The sequence below is a fragment of the Balaenoptera physalus genome (assembly GCF_965194825.1).
Source record: "Balaenoptera physalus genome assembly, chromosome: 15".
In the NCBI taxonomy this organism is placed as follows: Eukaryota; Metazoa; Chordata; class Mammalia; order Artiodactyla; family Balaenopteridae; genus Balaenoptera; species Balaenoptera physalus.
The window spans coordinates 23,221,417-23,230,299 of NC_138894.1; the positions used below are offsets into that span (position 1 = coordinate 23,221,417).

Genomic DNA, 8,883 nt, shown 5'->3' on the forward strand with positions numbered 1-8,883 from the left:
ATGAACACCTCATCTTTTGCAAACACACCCCTCTCACTTACCTCGGCTCTGCCTTTCCCCCAGCATGAGGCATCTCAAGCTCCTTCTCAGTGTCTCCCTTCTCCACACAGATGGCCTGCCAGAAGAGGCCCTCAGGCCACCTTGTGTCTGTGGTCAGTGGGCCTGAGGGATCCTTCATGGCCTCCCTGGCCAAGAACAGTTTGAAAATCCTCTCAGACGCCTGGATTGGGCTCCATGACCCCACAGAGGTACACTTACATCCTCTTTAATCTGTTACCTCCCAAGATGCTGTGGCCACCCAGGCCCCTCCCTGTCCCCTGTGCCTGCCAAGTAAACATCTTAGACATCCCTGGAGCTCAGGGGATAATTGGAGAAAATGGAGAGCCTTGAGACGAGCTGAAGAGCTGAGTTCTGTGCAGGTCTCTAGTCTCCAGGTAAAGTTAATCTGCCTCTTGTCAAACTTTTTACATGATTCACACATCATGCCTTGTAATTCAGTTCTCTACACTTCCCTGAGTCTGCACATACTGTGCTTAGTGAGTCCTAAATGAAGATTTAGGACTGACGCATTTTTCCCTTATAAAACTGATGTTATCTTCGAGGTTCAGATGTTAATCACAAATGTACCACTAAGTTTAGTTCGGATAGTAACATGTTACTCTGAGAGGTTCCATTGGTCTTTGTGATCATTCACTTTGGAATTTGCCAATAGATTTAGGGAGAGTTTCCCAGAGGAGAGCTGTGGTGGCATCACCTGGAAGAGCAGAGCAAACTCCAGGATGTTGCAGATGGGATCAGGCGTTCCAGCTGAGGGAATAAGGCCAGGAGAACTCTAAAGGCCTTTCCACCTCACCTGACTCCGTCCTCTGCTCTACAGGGCTCTGATCCCAATGCTGGTGGATGGGAGTGGAGTAGTACTGATGTGCTCAATTAAGTTGCCTGGGGGAGAAATCCAGCCACCATCTCAAACCCTGGCTACTGTGGGAGCCTGTCAAAAAGCACAGGTAAGAAACAGAAGAGGTCACTTCTGCCCAGCCTTTTCCCTCCCCTCACCTCCCATTTCTGGGTCTGGTCTTCAGAGAATCCTCCTGGGCTGGAACTGTAATATTGGCTTGTCTGTTCCCATTCCCTCTCTTCTCTCCTTTCTTTTTGTCTCCTTACCCGGGGTGGGACCCTGATGAAGATGAAGGAGAGCATTTAAGTCCTAGGCCAGAATCTGGGATGCATCTCCATTGGGTTCTCAAGCTCCACCAGTCCCATTCACTTGAGTTCTTCTGTCTCTTCAGGGTATCTGAAGTGGAGAGTTTATAACTGTTATATGAACTTATCCTATGTCTGTAAGTTCAAAGGCTATGTCAGAAGGGAAGTCAGCAGCCTGAGTCTGGTGTGCAGTTCATCGTTGACTTGGAACCAATTGTGAAGACCCATCCCAGAAGGGAATATTCTCCCACACCCCCAATCTAACTACATTATTTTGACCTTTCCTCCCCTCCAAACTCATATCAGGCTCTTTTCTATGTTCTATAACCTGAGTTTTCAAGGTACTATAATAAAAATTTTAGTTTTCCATTGCTTGTATTCTCTGCTTCATTCTCATAGACAAACTCTGGGGAGGAAGTGGGTGAGTGAGGGGAATTGGTGGGTCAATCTATGCCCAATTTCACTCAGGTCCCTGGGAAATAACTAAATATATATATATATTCCTCTTGGCATATTTGTGGTGAGGTATGTCAGCACTGCTTCTGTAGGATGTAGGTTGTGTACATATAAAGACATTGCTCTCCCACACACTCTACTGCACACAGATTCCTAGGCAAGGTCTCTGATGGTATGAGGCAACCAGTTTAGGATCTGATGATGTTTAGAACAGTACTTCCTAAACTATCAGTGTAATAGATAATGATAAGATTTTATTAACATTCATAAAATAGAAATAAAATGAAGAAATTCAAAAATTAAATGGATAAAACACATATTCGAAATGCATATATAATTGTTTTGTTATTAGTTTTGACAGAAAAAAGGTAATCTTTCTAATTGTTGTACAATTTTTTAATGTCTTTAAGCTTCTGTACTTCCCTTGCCATGGTCAACTGGCATGAGTCCACTTAACTACATGTTGCCCTATCCCTAGAAGGCACTTGGGAGAACAAACCCCAGAAGGTCCTCTTAAAACACTCTGACTTCAGTCAGGACTGGATTTGAGCAACTTATTGTCTGGCAGGATTTCTCTTAATTTTTTTTTTTTTTTTTTCATGGAAGCAACCTAAATGTCCATCAACAGATGAATGGATAAAGAAGATGTGGCACATATATACAATGGAATATTACTCAGCCATAAAAAGGAACAAAATTGAGTTATTTGTAGTGAGGTAGATGGACCTAGAATCTGTCATACAGAGTGAAGTAAGTCAGAAAGAGAAAAACAAACACCATATGCTAACGCATATATACGGAATTTTAAAAAGCGGTGCTGATGAACATAGTGGTCAGGCAGGAATAAAGAAAGAGACATAGAGAACAGACTTGAGAACATGGGTGGGGAAGGGGAAGCTGGGATGAAGAGTAGAATTGACATATATACACCACCAAATGTAAAATAGATGGTTAGTGGGAAGCTGCTGCATAACACAGGGAGATCAGCTCGGTGCTTTGTGACGACCTAGAGGGATGGGATATGGAGGGTAGAAGGGAGGCTCAAGAGGGAAGGGATATAAGGATATATGTATACATATAGCTGATTCACTTTGTTGTCCAGCAGAAGCTAACACAACATTGTAAATCGTTTATACTCTAATAAAGGTGTGATTAAAGACCTAAATGTAAGGCCAGACACTATAAAACTCTTAGAGGAAAACATAGGCAGAACACTCTATGACATAAATCACAGCAAGATCCTTTTTGACCCACCTCCTAGAGTAAGGGAAGTAAAAACAAAAATATACAAATGGGACCTAATGAAGCTTAAAAGCTTTTGCACAACAAAGGAAACCATAAACAAGATGAAGGACAACACTCAGAATGGGAGAAAATATTTGCAAATGAAGCAACTGACAAAGGATTAATCTCCAAAATACACAAACATTTTTTGTATTAAAAAAATGGTGCTTTTTTGAAGAAGTTCCCCTCACCTAACTGAAGGCAAGACCCAGACTTTTCATGCATCTGCACATTTCAAGACCACTAATCTATCTTCCCCCCTTATCATCACCCCTCCCTCGCCACAAGCTTCCATTGTGGAAAAAGTGTTTTTTGTCAGATTTTCCATAATCTGGGAAAAAAAAAAAACATTTATTCTATGAGAACACTGATGAAATTTTCCATATTGGCCAAGAACACTACAGCGTTGCCATGTAAGGGTATTGTTTCTTAAATAAAGAGATGAAAAGAATGGTAAGTGTCTTTCTCTTTTAATGTTTGTTAAATGTCATTTGTTCTTTCTAGGATAGACTGCCTTGATTAAATACTCCTTCAGCATTTTTGGTGGAAACACTTCTCCATCAGTTTCAATGAATTTATGATTGCACAAGCCAGACATTTTGATTTTCTTCCCTGTTTAAAGTAACAACATGGGTTTGAAAAGTTCACAGTAATTGTGCTTGTGCCAGTTTCTATTTTAGTTGAGTTCTCCCTTTGATGGCAGGTGAGCCACTCCAGCTGTGGGGACCAGATCCTATCCGTCCTGTTGGAGAACCCATTGTGTTAGATATGACATTTGAAGTTGAAAGTAAGAAAAATCCCAAAATGATTTGGCTCAAAAAGTTAAGGTATTGCTGGACCACATTACTGAAAAATCTAACAGTGAGGAAGGCTTTGAGCTCAGTTTGACCAGGGCTCAAGTGTCATTTCTCTTGGGTTCTCCTGTCTACATTCTCTTTTATCTGTATCCTTTATTCCTCTACTGGCTTCTTTTTTTTCATAGCTCAAGAGAGTTGCCAGCAGCAGTTGGGGCTACTGTTTCCTTAACAATATCAGAAGAACATATATTATTTCCTCAATTGATAAAAGAATAATACTGACTTCCTTCTGCCTTTTTAGACAAAACTGAGCATATCTCTATGGTCAGGAAAATGTCATGGACTGTTGCTCGAAGCCTGAAGTACTGTGCATCTCTGAACCATAGTTAGAGAAAAGTGGATATAGTATTACATGAGTTATAAACTCTCCAGGATCTTGGAGTGTGATCACTATCAACAAACCTCTGGAAGGGGTCTCAGAAGCATGGAGGGAGTGGATTTTCTTAGTGGACCACGTGAGCTCTTAGAGAAAGGGGGAAAGAGAATAATGAAAAGGGTAGGTTCCCAGGGATTTTCACCACACACACATTCAGACAATTGGAGATAGGTAAGACTAGACATCATAATTAACTGGAATTAAAGAATGTAAAAAACCATATAATCCTCTACTTTTTTGGTTGATTATCAGCAATTACCGTATTTCCTCCATCAAAAGACTCAAAATACAGGTATGTCCAGTGAGGGGAAGCATCCCAAATTTGCAGGCTCCAAGTCAAGGATCAGTCACTTTCTTATGGTCAGTTTGTTATTGACACATGACATCATAAAATATCACTCTTCTCATTTTTCTCATACCTTTGGTCGAAGCTTTTCAGTTCTCTTTGCCAGCTTATATTGTGAATTCTCCTTTGGTTTCCTGTTCTGTAGATCATCATGTAAATATGCTCTAGTTATTCTCAGCCTTCCTTTGAAAGTAATCAGTCCCTCTGATACTGAAGGTTTAGATGACATTATTTTTCAAACCTAAGCTGGTGATGCTATATATTTTCAAAAAAGTGAGTAAGTCATTTGGTGAAGATAAAATAAAAATTCTGCCTTCTCCTGAGAGCAATAAAAGGACAGAGAATTAGGAAGACACTTGGAAAAATTTGTGATATTGTCACTTACTAAATCTTTTGAAAAGTTTTCTGTCTAAATCAGGTTTAGACTGGATATCAATGTATTGCTGTTCTTCTAAGGATGTGCTAAACAATGTCATATTTAGTTTACCTTGAACTTGAATAAGGCCACTTGGTATTCATATTCTGAGTCTCTAAACCAACTTCGGGAATATAGGAAATTCATAACTAGTTCTTCGCTGCCAGCCTTTTCACAGAAAGAAGTACTTCCTTATTTTCTTAAAATGAAAACAACAACAACACCATTGCAAACAATCCTGAGTATTTTTAACTATTAATTTAAAAGAGTTTTTATTCCTATCTTTCCTAAAATCAAAATAATAATAATACAGACAGTCAACAAGCCAGATAAGTTTAATAAATTGTGGCACACTATTGAATTGAATATTAGCCATTATAAATTACATAGAAATATTTAATTTTGTAAAATTATAAAATGTGTATGTGGGAGGAGGTGGAGGCAATGAAGGAACTCCTTTTCCATCCCCTCATTCACTGTCCAGCTTGAGTGGTTTTGCCAGAGTAGATGAGGAAGATTTGTTATAACGTGACCAGAGAAAAGGGTAGAGGCAAAATCAAAGCCTATGAAGTGAGCAGAACAAAGCCAAGACACTGAGAAGGGACACAGGTGATGTAGGCTCAGAGAGATTCCCAGAATGGGGAGAGGCCCTTCCAGGCATAGGCTGGAACTGTCCAAGGTAAGGTGTCCTCTCCACAATCAGTTCCACTTTCCTTTAGGCAAAGGTGGAGTTTTATCATTCTATGAATGCTCCCAGGTGCCCAGTTCTCATGTCCTTAAGAGTCGGAGGGAGTGAGAAAAGATTTTCCAGGAAAGGCTGCAAAAGGGAAGCAAAGAAGTAGTCCAGAAAGGATGAAGGAGATAGGGCCTCCTGCGGTTACCAAGCATAAGTTTACATGCCTGATGCACAGTGAAGTCAAATAAACCAAAACATTGGAGTTTGGAGCAGAGATAGGTTTATTGCAGGGCCATGCAAGGAGAATGGGTGGCTCATGCTTCCCCAAACCCTTAACTCTCCAAAGGGTATCAACAAAGCATTTTTAAAGGCAAGGTGAGGGAGGGACGTGGTTGGTTGTTGCAAACTTCTTGGTGTGGGAATCCTTTGTTCTTGCAACTGTCCTCATAGGTCAGGTCACGATGTTCCTGTAAACCTCCAACAAGACAAATGTTATTCTCTATTCTGCAACTTTTTATCTGTGTGTGAATGGAAGAGTGTTATACACTTAAAGGTCAGAGCCTTGAGAATGGGCTATCCTGTATATTTCAGGCTATAGGCAACATTCTTTTTTTTTAATTTTTGAATTTTATTGTACTTATTTTTTTATAGCACAGCTTCTTATTAGTTATCCATTTTATACATATTAGTGTATATATATCAATCCCAATCTCCCAATTCATCACACCACGCCCCGCCCCCCCTGCCTCTTTTCCCCGCTTGGTGTCCATACATTTGCTCTCTACATCTGGGTCTCTATTTCTGCCATGAAAACTGATTCATCTGTACCATTTTTCTAGGTTCCACATATATGCGTTAATATACAATATTTGTTTTTCTCTTTCTGACTTACTTCACTCAGTATGACAGTCTCTAGATCCGTCCACGTGTCTACAAATAACCCAATTTCTTTCCTTTTTAAGGCTGAGTAATATTCCATTGTATATATGTACCACTTCTTTAACCATTCATCTGTCAGTGGGCATTTAGGTTGCTTCCATGACCTGGCTATTGTAAATAATGCTGCAATGAACATTGAGGTGTATGTGTCTTTTTGAATTATGGTTTTCTCTGAGTATATGTCCAGGAGTGAGATTTCTGGGTCATATGGTAATTCAATTTTTAGTTTCTAAGGAACCTCCATACTGTTCTCCATAGTGGCTGTATCAATTTACATTCCCACCAACAGGGCAAGAGAGTTCCCTTTTCTCCACACCCTCTCCAGCATTTGTTGTTTGTAGATTTTCTGATGATGCCCATTCTAACTGGTGTGAGGCGATACCTCATTGTAGTTTTGATTTGCATTTCTCTAATAATTAGTGATGTTGAGCAGCTTTTCATGTGCTTCTTGCTCATTTGTAGGTATTCTTTGGAGAAATGTCTATTTAGGTCTTCTGCCCATTTTTGGATTGGGTTGTTTGTTTTTTTAATATTGAGCTGCATGAACTGTTTATATATTTTGGAGATTAATCGTTTGTCCATTGATTGGTTTGCAAATATTTTCTCCCATTCTGAGGGTTGTCTTTTCGTCTTGTTTGTATTTTCCTTTGCTGTGCAAAAACTTTTAAGTTTCATTAGGTCCCATTTGTTTATTTTGGTTTTTATTTCCATTACTCTAGGAGGTGGATTGAAAAAGATCTTGCTGTGATTTATGTCAGAGAGTGTTCTTCCTATGTTTTCCTCTAAGAGTTTTATAGTTTCCGGTCTTACATTTAGGTCTCTAATCCATTTTGAATTTATTTTTGTGTATAGTGTTAGGGAGTGTTCTAATTTAATTGCTTTACATGTAGCTCTCCAATTTTCCCAGCAGTACTTATTGTAGTGATTGTCTTTTCTCCATTGTATATCCTTGTCTCCTTTGTCATAGATTAGTTGACCATAGGTGTGTGGGTTTATCTCTGGGCTTTCTATCCTGTTCCATTGATCTATACTTCTGTTTTTGTGCCAGTACAATATTGTTCTGATTACTGTAGCTTTGTAGTATAGTCTGAAGTCAGGGATCTGATTCCTCCAGTTCCGTTTTTTTTCCCTCAAGACTGCTTTGGCTATTCGGGGTCTTTTGTGTCTCCATACAAATTTTAAGATTTTTTGTTCTAGTTCTGTAAAAAATGCCATTGGTAATTTGACAGGGATTGCATTAAATCTGTAGATTGCTTTGGGTAGTATAGTCATTTTCACAATACTTATTCTTCCAATCCAAGAACATGAGATATCTCTCCATCTGTTAATATCATCTTTAATTTCTTTCATCAGTGTCTTATAATTTTCTGCATACAGGTCTTTTGTCTCCTTAGGTAGGTTTATTCCTAGGTATTTTATTCTTTTTGTTGCAATGGTAAATGGGGGTGTTTCTTTAATTTCTCTTTCAGATTTTTCATCATTAGTGTATAGGAATGCAAGAGATTTCTGTGCATTAATTTTGTATCCTGCAACTTTACCAAATTCATTGATTAGCTCTAGTAGTTTTCTGGTGACATCTTTAGGATTCTCTATGTATAGTATCATGTCATCTGCAAACAGTGACAGCTTTACTTCTTCTTTTCCAATTTGGATTCCTTTTATTTCTTTTTCTTCTCTAATTGACGTGGTTAGGACTTCCAAAACTATGTTGAATAATAGTGGTGAGAGTGGGAAACCTTGTCTTGTTCCTGATCTTAGAGGAAATGCTTTCAGTTTTTCACCATTGAGAATGAGGTTTGCTGTGGGTTTTGCATATATGGCCTTTATTATGTTGAGGTAGGTTCCTTCTATGCCCACTTTCTGGAGAGTTTTTATCATATATGGGTGTTGAATTTTGTCAAAAGCTTTTTATGCACCTATTGAGATCATCATATGGTTTTTCTTCTTCAATTTGTTAATATGGTGTATCACATTGATTGCTTTTGCACATATTGAAGAATTCTTGCATCCCTGGGATAAATCCCACTTGATCATGGTGTATTATCTTTTTAATGTGCTGTTGGATTCTGTTTGCTAGTATTTTATTGAGGAGTTTTGCATCTATATTCATCAGTGATATTGGTCTGTAATTTTCTTTGTCTGTAGTATCTTTGTGGTTTTGTTATCAGGGTGATGGTGGCCTCATAGAATGAGTTTGGGAGTGTTCCTTCCTCTGCAATTTTTTGGAAGAGTTTGGGAAGGATAGCTGTTAGCTCTTCTCTAAATGTTTGATAGAATTCGCCTGTGAAGCCATCTGGTCCTGGACTTTTGTTTGTTGGAAGAATTTTAATCACA

At 38.9% G+C, this 8,883-nt stretch overlaps 1 pseudogene across 1 annotated transcript in view; it reads left to right on the plus strand.

Moving 5' to 3' along the window:
* Positions 1-8,515, plus strand: part of LOC309643492 (lithostathine pseudogene) — a 30,408-nt pseudogene extending 21,893 nt beyond the window's left edge. Inside the window, exons 2-3 of the transcript in view lie at positions 70-266; positions 878-8,515. The product of the transcript in view is annotated as a lithostathine pseudogene (transcript). The remainder of the gene's footprint in view (positions 1-69; positions 267-877) is intronic.
* The last annotated feature ends 368 nt before the right edge of the window (positions 8,516-8,883 follow it).